The sequence below is a fragment of the Microcebus murinus genome, chromosome 7 (genome assembly GCF_040939455.1).
Source record: "Microcebus murinus isolate Inina chromosome 7, M.murinus_Inina_mat1.0, whole genome shotgun sequence".
NCBI classification, from domain to species: Eukaryota; Metazoa; Chordata; class Mammalia; order Primates; family Cheirogaleidae; genus Microcebus; species Microcebus murinus.
In genome coordinates, this window is record NC_134110.1 from 13,616,343 (window position 1) to 13,635,294 (window position 18,952).

The window sequence follows — 18,952 nt, forward strand, 5'->3', positions numbered from 1 at the left end:
GAAAAAAATCAAGGTATTTAAAATATAATATTGCATTGATTTCTTTAATTAAAGGTAGTGTGGTCTGACAGAAACTACACGGTTTTTGAGGCAAAAGCTCTATTTCACATTCTTGAACCTTCCACCGACTCAGGTAGGAAAATGAGGACTCTGTGCTTGGAACAAAATCACTTCACTTTTGTCTGGGAAATTCTCGTCTTGCTTCAGTTTATGAGATAAAAAGGGACCCAAATCAATGCTTTAGAAAAGTGATTACCTTCAGAAGCATGGTTACTTTTTGGTTTGTTAATAACTCACCATGACCTTCCTACTTCTTTTTTTTTTTATTCTGCAACTTACTACTTTTTTAAAGCTAAGCAAAAAGAAAAGAAAAACAACCTAACTTCCATTGTGTGTGATGTCACTTAGGCATTTAGCTGGTAAGAGATCCTCAGGTATAAAATGGCACTGACCACAGGTATTGAAAAGAGTGTGCTGAAATTCATTACTTTCCTCTGCTGGATTGTTAGAGCTGAATTAAAGCTAACAACAGTCGCTTTCCCTCCCTGATACACAATCAGGGAATGCTCACCTCACTGAATCACTGTTGTGAGGAAAGTCATAATATTTTCTGCTGCCAAGCTGATTAAAGTAACTCACAATGAAACAAATTCCTCTTTCTTGAAGAAAATACCCAATGACCAGTAGCAACTAAGTGAATACTCGGCTTGCGTTCAGCCTGTAGGGTCTGAATGCTGTTTTTCAGCTCCAGTGCAAACAATTTGTACACCTGTTGAAGAGAAAAGAAGATATGACAGTGGTACAAAGTCTGGGGGATTAAAGAGATCTGCATTGATCTCCTAAAGCTGAGGTAATTGCAGGTCTCATTTTCTCCTTTTGTTCTGCAGAGCTGCGTGTGAAATTTGACTAGGAAGTCCTCTCCTCCTCTTTTTTTCCCCCCCGCAAGGGACTAGGTGGAAGTTTCACCTGTTTTCCAACCCTTTCCTCTCTGCTGAGTCTTCTTTGAAATACTGTCCTTTGGCTTTGTAGAAAAAGATAAAGGGAGAACCAAAGTTCAGACCTTTGTTTATTTGGCATATTTTGGAACTATGTTGCATGGCATGCTCTTTTTCCTGTTGCTTTAAAATCCCGAGAGAATGAGAGGAAAGGGTGCCTGTTTAAGGCTGTCAAGAAAGCTTACCCTGCTTTTCATAAACACAGGAGGAGAGTGCACTCAACAAATCCTTCTCCCCTCTCAGGGTTCTCTCTGTCCTCATGGTGTGCAGTCTCGTACACATTCACACTCTGATTTGCTATCCTTCCCAGGCTCAACATATGCTACAGAATACCTTTGATGTTGCCATAATTGTGTGTGTGATCTTCAATCACGGATGTCATCAAATTTTATTAAACTTAATATAGATAAAACCAAGACATTATTGATTAGTTCTGCCATGCAAACCTCCCAGGCTTCCTCTTAGAGTGGTTTTCTTCTGGGGAAGCTGTCTTTATCCTTTCGATAATACTCATGCCCTTGGAGCCACTGTGGCTTCTGAGTTTTCTTTTGAAGCCCACATCAATCATATAATTAAGACGTCTTAATACAACTACAGCAATCTCGCCATATTGCGAGGCATGTTCTCGGGTCTGCTAGTGCAGTTTTAATTCATGTCCCTCTTTCATGTGGGCATAATTACTGCTGTTCTTTGTTTAGGGTTCTTTGTGGCATATTTTCCGTTGATCCAAATTTAGCCAGATAGACTCCTGTTTGGATTTAAACTTTTCTACTTTATTAATAGGATTAATTGAATTCTGACAAAGTCAGTCCGATTCTTTTTCCCCTTTCCAGATATCTTCTCAGCTACACTCTCCATGAATGCGGTCTGGTGGTGTCCACATGATTCCAAACATTCAGATGGAAAATGAAGAATATAGAAAATCTCCCAGATGTCCCAGGTGACCAGATGATTAGTGTCATGTAAACAAAGTATCCAGATCACTGATTTTTTATTTTTATTTATTTATTTATTTATTTTTTGAGATGGGGTCTTACTACATTGCCCAGGCTGGAGTGCACTGGCTATTCACAGGTGTGATCATAGTTCACTGCAGCCTCAAACTCCTGGGCTTAAGTGATCCTCCTGTCTTAGCCTCCCGAGTAGCTGGTACTACAGGTGTGCACCACCACGCCTGGCAGATTACTCACTTTCCTTAATATATTTTTCCACCTGGGTGTTTTGGCAGCAGGCAAACATATCCAATTTTTACCCCCATCCCTCATTCCACTACCCTCTTTTTCTTCCACCACTATTTTCAAATCTTCTTGTCTCTGTTTTTTTCTACCCATTCTCCTTCCCTATATTTATGTTGCAAATCCAATCCTAACATCTAATAGGAAAACATGGGATGGAAGGCAGGTGGGGGAAAGGGCCAGTGGTGGGAAGCTCAAGTTTGGGAATGAGACCTGAGCAGGTGGCAGTTCTGGCTGGAATTCTAATTAGCCATGTTTCTGTTTTATAAAACATACAAATTTTGTTCTCAACCAGATATCTACATTTCTCAGAAAGAATAGGGGACCTACATTCAGATGAAAGTACCACATTTCCCTGGGGGGGAAAAATCATTTGGTTTTTGTTTGATGAGGATTGGCCTCCTGCTGAACTTGAAAAAATCCTGCTCACTCTTAAAATGCAAGCAACAGACTAATAACCTTTTCCCTCTTCATGTCTGGAGTTGAAAGCATACGGTTCTTAGCTTAAATAAGATCACAAACTATCTTCACTATAGGTTCTCATTCAAGAATTATTTCATGAGTTGTTGGCAATTCAGCATCTGCTAGAGGTTTGTTCAAACATCTCATATTCATCTAGCATGTTAGATTTATTTTTTAAGTGACAGAGTAATGCCTTCCATTGTGCATGAGTGTTGTGAACCCAGTCACTCATGAATGTTTACAGGGGAGCTGTGTATTTGGGCAAAGCATTTACACTGCTTTAAACAAAACAAAACAAAACCAAGAAAATCCAGTTGACATTAGTGACTTTTTCACAATACCCTTATAGAAAAATCATACACTTCTTTCTGACTTGAGTTTACTTTCTAGACATTTTATCACTGAAAATGGGTACCTATCTTTTCTTTTAGTAGAAAAGGAAAACTGCTTGCCCAGTGCATGTCTTGTTTGGCTTTGGCTAACAAGAAAATGCCTCTAATCTTGTCATCAGTATCAAGCATCTCAGGGACATGAGAGCATCTGGTCCCTTTGCAGCCTTTGGAAAAGTGGTTTCAACCCTAGTGGCACGTTAGCATTATTTGAGCAATTTTTTTTTTTTTTAATATCAAAGGCTGGGATCCACCCCCAGAAATTCTGATTTAATTGAACTTTGGCTTGTAGCTTATTTGGCGAACCACTTTGGAAATTGGTAGAGTAGATATGTACAATAAACAAACTACATTAAGTCTTACCCTACGAATAAGACAGGATATAAATAAACATATACAGAATACAAATAAGCAAGGAAAGAAACTAGCAGTAGGGCCCCAGACAAACCACTTAACCTGCCTGGCTTTGCTTCCTCATTGTAATCACCGAGTCCCTGACTGCTGTAGGACATCACTGTGATCCATGGTTCCCTGCCTGCCTTCCTCAGTCCTTGGCCTCTCATCCCTCCAATTGGCCCAATCTTCTGCAGCTCGGATAATCTTTTATGCCTGCTGTTTCCATTCTCCCTTTCTCAAGACCCTCAAATGACTTCCCATTAGCTTCTGGGTCATATTCAAATTATTACCTATTGGTTTCAAGACCTTTAGTCAGGCAATCCCTTTTTATGTCACTTTTAATCTCTCCCCTTCCTGCTCCCTTTGTGGCTGTCAGAATCATCTTCACCAAGCAACCCTTCTTACTCTCTCTCTCTTCTTCTGAGCCCTGCTTGCTTCAGCCTATCAGGGAAAACTTTGTAGCGTATGCCCACCTGGCTTCAGCCATCCTTCCCACCATCCTAGTGTTTAACCCTTCCCGCAAACTTCACCTACTTACTGGTGCTTTAGAACTGTGTAACCAGGGTTTGTTGACATGAAGAAAGCCAGAGTCACTGGGTGGTTGCCCAGGGATGCTCCTCACACAAATCCATGGGGAGATGACCAAACAGGGGAAGGTATTAAAAAAAACACAGATGGAGTCATTTGTATTCTCTGCACACTATCCAGGTCACTTGGTTCCCCCCCACCCCAAATCACTAATCAATAAATTGTCTTCTCTCTCTTCTTGCATATGTATCCTAAGCACTACTCAGTAACTGCTTAAAATGGAAATAGAATCTAATACCCTGGATTTGGGGGCTAATGTGATTAATTTCTTGTTGCAGAATCTGTCAAACAGGAATTCAAGAATCAAATTGTCATTTTAAGGATGAATTCAGATCTCCTGAGATGGATTTTCTAGCTTCCAAGTGCAATTTACAATGGGTCACCAACTCTCCCATTTTTGGCTTAAATTTCTAATTGTCCCTTAAATAAAAGGGGAAGAAAGAAATTCATCTTACATATCTTGTAGCCTCCAGACATCTTCCCTTATACAAAATAAGCATTCAATACATGTTTTAATTTTTTTTGATGAAGTAAAACCATCTCAAAGCATTTTACCTTTTGGATTACTTGTAACAGAATCACTGGTTAGGGTGTTTGGGGGTGGTGGTGGTTTAGGAGATGGATAGGAAGTTACCTATTAAAGTTCAGGGGGCCTTACACTAATTTATTAAGTTTTAGCAAGCACCCAGGGAATTTTTTACATACATTAAGACCACTTTTTACATACATTTGAAAACCACTGCCTTACGACGATTTTCAGAAATACTCTGTTATAAACTTTATCTAGCTTTACTAGATATATCTTTATCTAGAAATACTTTATCTAGAAATACTCTGTTATAAACTTTGTCTAGCTTTATCTAGCAGAGTATATCAGCTCAGGTAAAACAAGTGCTCAATTAAGAGGCAAGAGGCTTTTTCCTACATCTTACATCTACACTGACATCTTACAATATGCAGTTACTAAGGCTCCGGGAAGCCAATCTTGCCCCTAAAGCTTCTGTTTACATCATTTATCAGGTTATAGAAATGAAATCAGAGTCAATTTCAGTGCAGTCCACCCTGCTAATGAGTTACTCTTGTTAGTTCTCTTTCAGTCCTGAGATTCTCTCCTTGATTATCAAATGGAAGAAATAAAACAGCAAACTACACTAAGTATTTTAAACTTTTTTTAATTCAAGGAGGCTTTAAATATTAAAAATGACAAAAATTATAATATATTCAAATTTATACTGATTTGAGGCTAACAACCACCTATTATACTGCAGTAAGAATTATTGTAAGATGGATGCAAAGAGAAATTCTGATTATCCTAACGAAACATTTCATTTTATGGTGTTCCTCAAGGGGCTCATGGTAAAGGAAACATACACTTTTAAGGACTGTCTGGGGAGGTGTTATGCCGCTTGCTTTCTGGCCTGTGTTGGACCACTTGGGGCCACTCCACAGAATGGAGGTGGAGGATGCCACTGTGGCATACAGGAAGAAAAGAAAAAGGAGCCAGAAATACCACATTCACACACATTTTCTTTTAAAACCATGTCAATGATTTCACAAAAATTTTACATCTCTTAGAGATTCCTACAGCCTGCATTTGAAACAGCCGCCCTATTCTTTGACTGCTTTGCCCAGAGTCCTTGGAGGACTGACACCTCTGTTGGAAATTTATATTGCCACGTTGACCACCCAACTGGGACGTTCATGGTTCATAAGCAGGATTTTACTCTATATAGTTAAGGGTTTATCAAAGACCTTTAGGATCCTGAAGAAAGAGAAAGACAGAACCAAGTAAAGGCTGTTTAAAATATATATTTTTTAAATTTCAGAATATATGGGGGTACAAATGTTTTGGTTAAAGGATATTTGATGAAATGTAAACTTTTTGAGCAAAGTGCCAATGATATGACCTCTCTCTCTCTCTCTGGAATGGTATGCATGCCATGGGATCATGACAAAGATGAATAAGTGTAATTCATTACAAAGTGCTCAACGACAGGCATTGTATGTAGAGTCAGTAACTCTCCTTATTGCTGTCCTTAATGCTATTTCTACTATTAACTGTACTTTCAATATACAAAAACATACACCATAAAATGTTCAGTGGAATTTAAAACCATGTTAGATTATAAACCTGAATACTTGAAAAGTTCAACAGTTGGCTCACAAAGCAATCCTGGATTTGAATTTTGTTGCTGCAGGGCCCAGCCACCCTTCAAAACATTGATCAAATCAGCTGTCTGCAGTCTCGGGAGGACCAGGCAGAGATTTGACGGGATGGTCAGAAAGACATCTTTGGGTTCTGGTTCTACCTTATGTAAGGTGTGACTGGTTCCCTGGGGTGGGCATTAGGCCACCAGACAACTTCCTCTCTCCCCCAAGCACATGCCTGTGAGTAGAATGGTTTTCCAATTCCAATGAATCTTTTATAGTCTTCTTTTATTTTTTTCAATGAGTTGCTTTTATTTTTGTCAACAAACTGTGTCATTTACCATGGTAAGAAAACTCCTGTTGTTCCAGGTCTTTATCAGAGTTCCTACAAATCAGGTTAATTGGTGATCAACAGAGTTTTTCTGCCTTTAATGAGGCCTAGTAGCCCAAGGCAAGGCCTACCTCTTGATAAGGGACTTTCTTTTTTTCTTATTCTGAACTCTTTGATCACTTAAAAAAAAAAAAAACCTGGAAGAACAACCACCGGGAATGTCATTGTTTTTTAATTGCCTGATTACCAAATGTTGGAGATAAAAGATAGATGTTCTCAATTAATAACATTTACATAGATTAGCATCACTAACAAGCCTCATTAGTAGCTGCTGATTTTTGTTTAGATGGTATCCCATGTCATTTGCGCTCTCTCTGATTGTGCAATAGAATGCACCTTTAGTATGACAAAACATCGCCTTCTAATCTATTTCCATTAATCAAACTGTAAGGCATTTTTATACACAGCCAGGTTTTTAATTAATTAAAAGTTGATATTACCTAGTGTAGATCTAGTGAAAAGCTTCATGTGTTAAACTTTCACAAACTGTTTCTAAACTCTGGCTATATTTTATAGACCCTAAACACCCTTATTGGATTAGTCACAACACAAACACATCTCCATTCACATAGAGGAGCATCACAGAAATACAGTCCGTTCAGTCAGTGCCTGCCGTGTGCCTCAGATATCACACATGCCATCTCATTAATCTGCCAGCAGTCCTGGGAGAGAAGTTATATGAGCATCGCCACCAAACATACAGGACAATGAAGACCCAGAGACGTTAAAATGACATGCCCAAGATCACTCAGACACAGCTCTGAGTTCAAAGTCCATGTTCATTTCTTTAAGGGCTATGTCCTGCTTTCCATATGTGTCTAGAAAAAGGATTCACTGATATTTTGAGCAGAAGCAAATATTTGGGATAATCTATAACTACCCACATATCCTATTTTAAACATCATCATTCGTTTTTAAATTTTTGCAAACAAGTGGAAATAAACAACTAAAATATGCAATAAATATGTTCTGTAAAAAGAAGGATTTGAGCTATCTAAATTTATAACAATCAATGAACAGCAAAAATCTAAAAAGGTAAATTTTAAAGATTTTATAAATATATACACATTTTATATCACTGTAAGTGGACAGGTGTACTATATGTTTGTTGAGAGGTTTTTTTTTTGTTCAAATATTTTGATAAAAATGTAAAATTATTTTTTTACATCTAATGGGAAATGGTACATTTCTAATATCATGACAAACATTCTGGGCAGAAACAAAAAATGTTTTAAGACTCTCCAAGATATCAATTTAAATTTCTTACAAATATGAGTATGTAAGCCAAAGAATGGATTAAAAAACAATCAATGTTTTTTTTTTTTTTTTTTTTGAGACAGAGTCTCGCTTTCTTGCCTAGGCTAGAGTGAGTGCCGTGGCATCAGCCTAGCTCGCAGCAACCTCAAACTCCTGGGCTCAAGCAATCCTCCTGCCTCAGCCTCCCGAGTAGCTGGGACTACAGGCATGTGCCACCTTGCCCGGCTGATTTTTATATTATATATATTAGTTGGCCAATTAATTTCTTTCTATTTTTATGGTAGAGAGGGGGTCTCGCTCAGGCTGGTTTTGAACTCCTGACCTTGAGCAATCCGCCCGCCTCGGCCTCCCAGAGTGCTAGGATTACAGGCGTGAGCCACCGCGCCCAGCCAACAATCAATGTTTGATTAAAACTTTAAGGGAGTGACACATTTCAAAAAGCCAAAGAAAGAAATCCTAACATATTCCAAATTCAAAAAAAACATATATTGGTATTGGTTGTACAAAATGAGGTGGGATACAGATTTTTCTACCACTATTTCAAGAGGATCCCGATACAAAACACCAACTCCTTGTAACACAATGGATAAAATTTCAAAAGGAACACATAGGAAAAAGTTTTCTAAATAAAATGAGGTCTTTACTTTACTCTACTTGGAGTAAGGCATGTTCCTTTGCAATTACAAGAGGTGGAATGACAATTCTGAAATCGTATGGGACCATCTTATCAATGTTTTCTGTTTGAGTTTGTAAAGCCTCGAATGAGTAGCTTAAGTGAGAAGGAAGCATGTGATTCAATGTGGGCATAAGGTCCCTTGTCCTTAGTTGAAAATGGCTAAAATAAGTGACTACATTTTCTTCCTGCTATCAGCACTTTTCAGCGATCACTTTAAAACTACTTTATCTCATTAACTTTCCTCTCTCCTTCTTCCCTTCTATCTCCTCCCATTCCTACCACTCTATTTAACTGTTCTTCTTTGGATCACTGAGGAACTTCAAATGACAATGTCTGACATTCTTTCTCTCTCTTTTTTAAATTTCAGAATATTGTGGGGGTACAAACACTTTGGTTACATATATTGCCTTTGCACTGCCCAAACCAGAGCTGCAAGTGTGCCCATCCCCCAGACAGTGTGCATGGCACCCATTAGGTGTGAATATAACCATCCCCTCCTCCCCACTCCCACCTGCCCCATACCGGATGGATGTTATTTCCATATGTCCCCAAATTACATTTTCTCTGTCTCCATCTTTTTTGATCTCTGGGTAGTATTTGACACAATTCACCACCCCTCCTTGAAACACTTTCTTTGTTTGGCTTCAATTCTCTCCTGGTTCCCCTTTTCAGTTTCTTTTCCTCTCCTCCTCTACTCTTCTCAAGGTTGATAAGCTCAAGGGCTCAGTTCCCCATGCTCTGCCCTCTTGCTTTGTAAATACACTCTCCCCAAGTGGTCTCTCTAGATACTATCTAAACCATGATAATTTCCAGTTTTCTCTCCCAGCCTTGACCCCCTTTCCAAGCTCCAGATGCATTACCTAGCTGCTTAGTCTAGCTCTCCTCCTGGCTGTCTAATAGGAATCTCAAACTTAACGTGTCTTAAACACAAGTCTTGAGTTTCTGTCTCTTTCCACAGTGACTTCCACCCTACTGTCCTCCTCCAGTCTTCTCTCTCTCTCTCTTTTTTTCTTTTTTTTTTGAGACAGGGCCTTGCTATGTTGCTCAGGCAGGTCTTGAACTCCTGGGCTCAAGCAACACTCCCACCTCAGTGTCCCAAGCAGTTGGAATTACAGGTGTGCACCACCATGCCCCGCTCTGGTCTTCCTTGTCTTAATACACGGCATTGCCATCCATACACCCAATGAGTCATGCAAAAACTATGAGTCATCCTTGATTCTTCCTTCTTTCACTCCCCCATCAGCTAAGCCTATCCACTCTGCCTTCCAAGTACACCCAGAATTGGACCACTTTTTGCCATCCCAGCTACTTGCTCTCCAGTTTGGGCCAGACATGAACAACTGCTATGGCTCTTTGAACTCATTTTCCAGCTTCCACTCTGGTCCACCTGTAATCTCTTCTCCACATAGAAGAGCGAGCTCTAAAAGATGCATATTGGCTCAAGTTACTTCTCGGCTCCTTCTCCAGTGGCTTCCTGGCACCTGCAGATCACCCCTTCATGGTGAGGCCCTCAAATCTCATCTGCCAACCCCTCCAGTTTCCTCTCCTGCTGCTTGCCCCATGGGTGCTGCACTCCAGCCTCCAGGCATTCTGTGTGCGGCTCAAATTCACCAGTCCTGCTCAGGCTGCCCTTGTAGCTCTCCTCCTTGTTCCCTCTTTCCTACTGTTCAGAACACTGCTCATTTTCTCAGAGACTCCCCAGACCATTTCCTCCTTAGTACATCTCCCTACTGTGCTATGTGTTTAAAATGGCATTTATCACTATGTTAGTTTTTTGTTTATTGATCTAGTATCTGTAATACTTATTACTCTTATAACTCTAGGATGTAGAATAATGCCTACCACCTAGTATGTGCTAGATAAATATATGATAAATAAATAACTGAATGATCGCCAAGTTAAAGATGAGCACATTAATATATACAGAGGCTGAGACCTCCCCCTTGAAGTTTCCATAATATGGGGAAGCTTACTATGTACCCATCTTTTCTGTCTTGAAAGATTTATTTGTCTCATAGTTCTGAAGGGTGGGAAGTCCAACTCTGAGAGCCTACATCTGGTGAGGGTCTTCTTGCTGCATCAAAATTTTGCAGAAGGCATCATGTGGAGAAGACGCAGTAGCAATGCAGAGAGAAAAAGGGGCTGAACTTATCCTTCAATGACGAGCCCACTCCCACCATAACCAGCCCACACCCTTCATAACAGCATTAATTCATACATGAGGGTAGAGCACCTAATCATCCCTTAAATGTCTTACCTCCTAATGCCATCATGATGGCAATTGCATTTCAACACGAGTTTTGAAGGGGACACTAAAACCACAGCATTATTGAAAACTTTAAAATATACTGGATGTAAAATTTCAAATAGTACAAACATGTTTAATTCATAAGGCAAAAAGACCTATAAAACCGACTCAAGAATGCTTTTGTTCATTTCTTTCATTTTAGCTTCTCTAAGTAAGTGGAACAATGGACACTCCAAGAGTTAATCCTCTCTTTAGCTTTGGGCAGCTGAGCAGCCACAGCTACCCAAGTTCACCAGCAGGACATGTGGATGAACTCACCGGCCCTAGAATCCTACCTCAGTGTCTCTGGGTTGGAGAATGCACCACTGTCAAAGCAACTGGGAAACTTCTGGCTCTGTTGTGCAGCCTGAAGATACACAGCTCAAGCTCCCCATCTGCTTTTTCTCATCTTAATTTTTCACTTGTACAAATATTCTCTTTCTACTAAGGGCAAAAAACACTCTTTTTCAATCAATGTTCTCCTCTGGAAAGAACACAAGAATTTAAAAAAGACAGTCAAATCTGATTGATACAATCACTTACATGGGTTCAGAATTTTATATAAATACAAATCTTTTTACTTTCATTACATGAAATAAGTAGTCTTTGTAATGGAAGTTATACCCAAAGTTTCTATACATTATGCATACTTGAATGCATATGTACAGTGTCCTAACACTTGAAATGAGCTTGCTTCTTTGGTTATGTAATAAAGATAGCAATCTTTATTCTTTAGACTATAGCACCAGAGGTGGAGATAGAAGAAACTTTGTTTCTCTTACTAGTTTATTGAATAATCAGTTGCTTAAAAAGTAGCTATTTAAATTGATTCCTAAGGAAAATCTACCTGGAAAATAAAATCACACAGTCATCTAGAGCTCCCAAGGGCTAAGCGATTTGTATAAGGTCAGGCACTCATGACTGGGACCCACTTCTCCTGGCTCCCAGACAATTATTGGTAATGGTTTAGAACTAAATATGGACAATTTCTGGATCCACCATCAGGGTCTCTTATGCAGGCTGTGGTCCCCATGCTAAATATCCTCAGGGAACTATTTGGGAGAAGAATTAAGCTGGCTTACAACCATACCACTGTTAAAAATATATTTTTTTGTTAAGTACATTATAATATTTTTTTCTGTATGTGTCAATACTCACTACATTTGACTACTTTTGTCATCAGTAGCTGTAGTTTATTGGTTTGGCTAATCAGATGAACAGATGTTTATAATCTTAGCCCCACTAACTTCCCTGTAGTCTCCAATTCAATGATATTCAAGTGAGTAGTTTTTAATATTCTACAATGCATTTATCTAGATTTGTAGAATCAAATAAAAATTCAATTTAAAAGAAATCAGTAAGAAACTATAACATGATGAGCATAGCTCTGAGAAAACTGTGTCAGAAGGTGCTAAGTGAGTCCTCGCTATGGGCCTTCCACTTACTGGAGGCTTATTAGAAAAGGAATTTTGTACTTGGAAGTCATATGGATTTGTGTTGGACTTCCCAGCTTTTTCATTTACTAGATATGTGACCTAAGAGTGAGTCAGCTCTCTTAAGTCTCCGGTGACTCATCTGCAAAGTGAGAGAGTGATAAGACCCATCTCAGAGAGTTATGGTGCGTATTAAGTGAGATACGGTGGATAAAAGCTTAGCACCATTTTCCCCCCACATATTATTCACTCAATGAACAGCTACCACTAGACAACAATGGCTGGCTCTACATAGCCAATAACTAGTATTGATAAAATTAAGTGATAGGTTGTATAAGATAATTCAAACTGTAATGTACTATGGGTACTATGGAGACACTGATGGGAATGTGCTTTGGACTGAAAATGGATCATAGGTACCAAGTTCCTGTACAATTAGGATGGAATGTATTGGGGGAATGTATTGGGTTGCTGCTGCTCTCATTTGTGTGGAAAAATTGCACCTTCCAGTCTCTATTTTCGCCCTGTAGTGTTTGCAGTTTACAGAGGCTAAGATATAATTAAAGTTAGCTAAAATCACTCTTATTCTTTTCTAGGCATAGGGCCCGCTTCTCTGCTCTGCCTTCAGATCGCTAATGCCTGTGATATCCGTGAGCACTCATGGTGCACGCGTCCACTCATTTGTCTGATAAGGGTGTACAGCGATGGCAGTGGATTCATCAGTTGAAAGTCTTGCCTCAGGGCTTGGAGCTAGGTACACCAAAGTCACTTGGACATGAAATTCCTTAAAATCTTTCAATTTATTTATCCATTAATTGTAGATATTTGGAAAAAGCATTGGCAATTTGGCAAGTTTTCTTAGAAATTATGTGCATTTAAAAACATGGCTCTGAGTACTCAGCAATTAAAATAACAGAATCACTCAGAATGCCAAGAAATGATCCCACCAAAATACAAAGGTTTAATTTCATCAGGGATTTTCTAATTAATGATGTTTGAGTGGGTTTTAAATTCCCCAACCACATTCCCACCATCCTTACTCACCACATGGGGAAGGTTTAAGCCTTAGGGCACTTTTTAGATGAATACTAGTAGCCGCATTTATGCTGCATGGAATAGCACCAGTAAATGCAATTATAGCAGAAAGGAAACCTTGCATTCCCAGGATACACATCCACACTCCATTACAGTGTCCCATCCGTGTTTCTTTGTTTCACTGTGTTAAAGAGTAATAGCATATGGCTAACACAAACTGTAAAACAAAGTCTTCATTTAATATTTCCCTTGACCCCTCCAAGAGACACTCCCTTGTTTCTACGTGGGTGCTGTTTAGCATTGATGTGTGCAACTACTTTCCAACCAATGATTTCAATGGCAGAGTAGAGAGCAGACAGCTTTGCCTCTAAGACTATATTGGGCTGATCCTTCAATCACAAACCTGGGGAAGATGCATTCAGCTCACTCCAGGATTTCACTGGGGGGTTTGAGAGATTACTTCTGGAGGGGGGTCTTGGTGTCCTTGGGGAGCTGATTCCACTCAGCAGGGTAAGCAGCTCACACACACAGGTCAATTTACTCATGTAGGATTGGGTTTCCATTTTGGCTGCCAATAAGCTCTAAACCCTCTTGCTATGCTGACACACAAGGGGGTTTTCCCTAAGTTACATGGAGACTCAGTAGAAATGAGGCTGAAGTAAGATTAAAGGGGAAAAAAAAGGTGCATAGTGTGTCAAAGGGTTACAGGACATCAGAAAAGTATCTACATATTCTTTTGTGCTCTCCACATCTCTGTAGAAGTGCGTTTTTGGAAATTGCCACATCTGTCACCTTACCCATCTATAATTTCCAGTTCCAAGACTTTGGTTTTTGTGACACTTTAAATTATCTTTATTCATTGCAAAAATACTGTGAAGTTCTTAAATTGAAGTTAACTTTAATTAATTATATAAATAACATGTCTATCCACATAGACTTGCAATGGTATTTTAGAAGCAGAAGTTCTTTTAAAGCAATCTAAGACTGAGATGTTGTGGTAGCTTCTAGGAGATAAAACTGCTAAACATAATATGTATCCTGATACGGAAAAAGGACATTAGGGGAAAACTGAGGAAATCTCAAGTATGGACTTTAGTTAATAGTAACATATCCAGATTGGTCCATTAATTGTGACAAATGTACCCTGCTAATGTTGGATGTTAATAACAGAGGAAACTAGATGTGAAGCATACGAGAACTCTCTACTATCTTAACAATCTCTCTACTCTCTTCACAGTAATTCTGTAAATCTAAACTGTTCTAAAATTAAAATTTATCTTAAAATAAAAAAAAAATTGGGTAACAATTAATCCCGATATAGAGACATGATCGAAGTGGTGATAAGACCAGGACTGCGGTAGGTAATTACAGGTTTCAATGCAGTTATGGCTGTGGAAGTGTAAATATGGAAATAAAAAATAATGAGTAGAAAAATACTATTTATATGCATATATTTGTGTGCCATGAAAACAGAAAATATATCTTTAGATTATTTATTAATAAGGGAGTTAATAATAACAAAAAAATTATTTGAATTCTATAAAATTTACCACTTTCCATTTGAAACTACCCTTTATAAAATTTATACAGGGCTACAATTTGGGAACTGTGGTAGGGGAAATATATAAATAATATATATATAGGGTATATATATACATCCTATATATATATATACATATATATGTAGGGGAAATATATATGTATACACACACATATATATAGGTAGGGGAAATATATATATATTTATTTATTTATATATTTATATAGTATATATAATATTTATATATTATTAATATAGAATATTTATATATTATTTATATATATTTATAAATATATATATATTTAACGTGGTAGGGCTGTAACACATTTGCCTGGTATTATGCTTAAAAGATAATGTTTTACAGCGTCAACATTTCCCAAAGATTGTCCAAGACCTGAAATTAGCAGGGGCAATGTTCTAAAGATTCAGTCACAGGCACCCCGTGTTCTAGAAATCTAGATGGAATAAGATTGGTAATAAACAATTTTTTGAGAAAGTTCTTAGAAAGGTGGTTCTGATATGCAGTTGGGTTTCAAGAGTTCAACAGTTACCTCTTGCCATCAATGAATTAAAAACAATCCAAGCAAGGTAGTTCAATAAGAGAAATAAGCGCAGTAGTTAAGTCTGTTTAACCTGTTTTCTTAGATAGCTTAGAAAATCTACTTCCGGAGATCCTCACAATAGCAGAACAATAATATATAGTGGTCAGTGAAGGCAGGCTTGGTATGATGCAAGGGCGAGGAACCTGAGGCCTTAAGGCCACATGGTCCTTAAGTGTGATCTTTTGACGGAATCCAAATTTTACAGAACAAATCCTTTAGTTTTTAAAATATATTTTTGTCTTTTATACTTTTATTTTATTTTAAAAATGAACATATTTAAAATGCCAAAGGATAAAATAAGTTTCAAAAAAATAATCCTCCCAGATTGATCAGCACTATTAGAACATTAGTAAGCCATAAAGGATAAACTGACTGCTACTGCACTTATGATTTAGTTCTAGCTTTGCCCACCTGACTGGCTCCACTACCATACAAGGCAAGTTTGCAAGAGTTTATGGAGGTTGAGTACATCACTCTGTTATGGGCTTTTGATGATGATGCATTGTGTTTCTGTTTGAAGTGAAATTTGTGAATGGTTGCACGGGTTGACAGTATTTTTTAATTCTGTCTGCTTAACAGCCCATCATGCCAAAGAAGACCAAGAGAATGCTGGAGGAAGAAAACAGATTTTTTCATGAGAATTGGGAATTTCAATATTACCTTCTTTCTGCTAAAGATAGGATAATGTGCTTGCTTTGTGTTACTGCAATGTCAACATTAAAGAAATTCAATGCTCATTAGCATTATAACACTCATAATGACCACAAACATTTGAAATTAGAGGGAGAAGCACAAAAAGTTGTATTGCAGACATGAAAAGACCAAAAGCAAAAGCAAAGATAATTCTTTCAAGCAGCAATAGACCTGGAAATAATGCCACCGAAGCAACTAATAAAGTAGCTTATCTGCTCTGGAAAAAGGGAAGACATTCAGTGATGTAAAAATTGTGAAAGAAGGTATTCTCGAAGTTGTAGGATGTTTAGACACTGATAACATTTCAAAGTATAAGCAACTGTCTCTTTCAAGGAGAACCATACCTAATCCACAGCATGAATTATCCATCAACTTAACAGAACAACTTCATGCCACACTTCGAAAGGAAAATATATGTTATTTAATCGCTTTGAATGAATCAACTGATACTACTGACTAGGGGCAGGTTTTATACTTCATTTGGCTCATAACAGATTTTCTTTGCTACTAAGAGTCACTGGCTTTGGGCATTCTTGTGAACAGAACATGGGGAATAGATATCTTCAACAACTTTCAAGATAAATGTCATGAAGTTGGACTGAATTTGGTAATTTTAGTGAGTGTATGTACAGATGGTGCACTTTCCAAGACAGGAAAACATGAAGGGTTTATAGCACAGCTAAAGAAAACTATTATATTAATAGATCCAGATGCTCTCATCTCTTTTCATTGTATCTTGCAAGTCAGTAAAATCTCTGTGCTAAAGCTACTATTTTAAGTGACACTTTGCAACAAGTTATGAGTATTGTTAACCATATTCCTGCAAATGCGACAGGACATCATCAGTTTCATAACATGCTAAAGTTGAATGATGAGGTATGCAGTGTGAATTTGCCATATCATTCTAAAGTGTGTTGGGACAGGTGTCAGCTAAAATTTTATCTCTGTGAGAACAGATAGTTATATTTGCAATGTGAATTATTGGAAGAAGATTTCTATAGGAATGCAGCATCTCTGTGTGATATCATGTCAAATCAATGACTCGAATATTTCTTTGCAACATAAAACTAAGTCTATATATTATAAGTGGCAAAAAAATCCAAGCATTTCAAAAAAAGCTGTCTTGTTTCAAAACATTTCTTCTTCAAAAGGAAATTTTGGATGAACATTTTCCTCAGTTAGCAAAGGTCATTGATGAGCAGGATGATATATGTGAATCATTTGAAGAATACATAGCTGTTATAGATCTCTTAATTGGAGAATATAGCAAAAGGTCCACTGACTTTGAGAATGACGACATCACACTCAAATTAGCATTTCAGCTTTGCCTAGCTGATATCACCAAGGCACTTAAAGAACTACAGATGAAATTGATGAGTTCTCAGTAAATTACATTTTAAAGTCATTGTTAGATGCTAAGAAAGATCCAATTGAAATATGGAAAAATGCGGTAGAATACCCATGCCTTTGACAACATGCCTGAAAAATGCTTTCTTGCTTTTCACCCATTTATTACTAAAAATCTACATTCTCCTACCTAACCAAAATCAAGAAGCCTTTAAGGTTGCAAATGACTGATACCTATCTAAAGGATCAACTGAAATTGCATACCTCCACGCTACAATCAAATATTCAAATGCTTCCCAACAAAAAGCAGACACGACAAAGTCATTAAAATTTAGTTAACTTTAAAATGAACAGTTTTCATTTTTTGAAATTATTAAATATATAGTAGTTAGATTTTTACAAAATAATGAACATTTAAAAATATATCTGATTGAAGTTTCTTGATTGTGCCCTTATTTTATTACAGCTAAATTAATCTGGCCTTCCAACATGAAAAGATGTCCCATCCCTGGTATAATGTCTAGGTGGGGGTGAAATAATTGTTTTGTTTAATTACTTTAGAAAGTTGTAACTCGTTGGGTTACTGCTTGGGTTAAGCCATTTAATTGTTTTGAGCCGCAGTTTCCTCATCTGTTGGGAGGAGGTTGGTCTTCTGACACCAACCAGCAATGGTTCTAGAAGTCTATGATAATTCTTTTTCCCTTAGAGAGGGTGTCTTGCTATGTTTTCCAGGCTGGAGTGCAGTGGCTATCACAGGCACAATCCCACTACACATAGCATGGGAGTTTTGACCTGTTCTGTTTCTGACCTGAGCCAGCTCACCCTCTCCTTAGTCAACCTGGTGGTTCCCTTCTCCCTGGAGGTCACCATATTGATGCCGAACTTAGTGAGAACACACTATCAGCACAGCGCACCACACTACAGCCCAGAACTCCTGGTCTTGAATGATCCTCCCGTCTCAGCCACCTGAGTAGCTAAGACTATAGGCCCATGCCACGATGCCTGGCTATGATAAAATATTTTTTAAAATTATGGAAAAATGCAAAGTAGTGGCCACACTTCCCTAGGTACATATTAGAAGTGAGTCAGCAGATGATGTCCTTATTTTGAAGAGATGATGCCTAAAAGAGGATAGAGAAGAAGGAGGAGGAGGAGGAGGAGGAGAAGGAGGCAGAAGAAAAGGAAGGGGAGAAGGCTAACACTATATTGAACACTAATTATATGCCAGGCCCAGTACTAAGCACTTAGCATAAATTATTTAATCTTCTTGCAAACCTTAAGAAGTTAGGTAAGTCTATAACATGAGAAAAACCAAGGCATAGCAAGGTCAAGCTGTATTCCTAAGGACACATGCTAATGAGTGTCAGAAGAGGAATTCAAACCAAGAGGGCTGATTTGGGGCTCTGAATCACATTTGCAGTGTCAAAAATATTTGACAATGTAGATTAGATGCCACAGATAGCTACAGACACTATGCA

The 18,952-nt window shown here is 38.1% G+C and overlaps 1 long non-coding RNA gene across 1 annotated transcript in view; it reads left to right on the forward strand.

Annotated features, from left to right (window-relative positions):
• LOC105871256 (uncharacterized) overlaps window positions 1–17,947 on the forward strand; it is a 93,769-nt gene extending 75,822 nt beyond the window's left edge. The window contains exons 2-4 of the long non-coding RNA XR_012920014.1: window positions 718–850; window positions 1,829–1,935; window positions 16,014–17,947. This is a non-coding gene — a long non-coding RNA (uncharacterized LOC105871256). The remainder of the gene's footprint in view (window positions 1–717; window positions 851–1,828; window positions 1,936–16,013) is intronic.
• The last annotated feature ends 1,005 nt before the right edge of the window (window positions 17,948–18,952 follow it).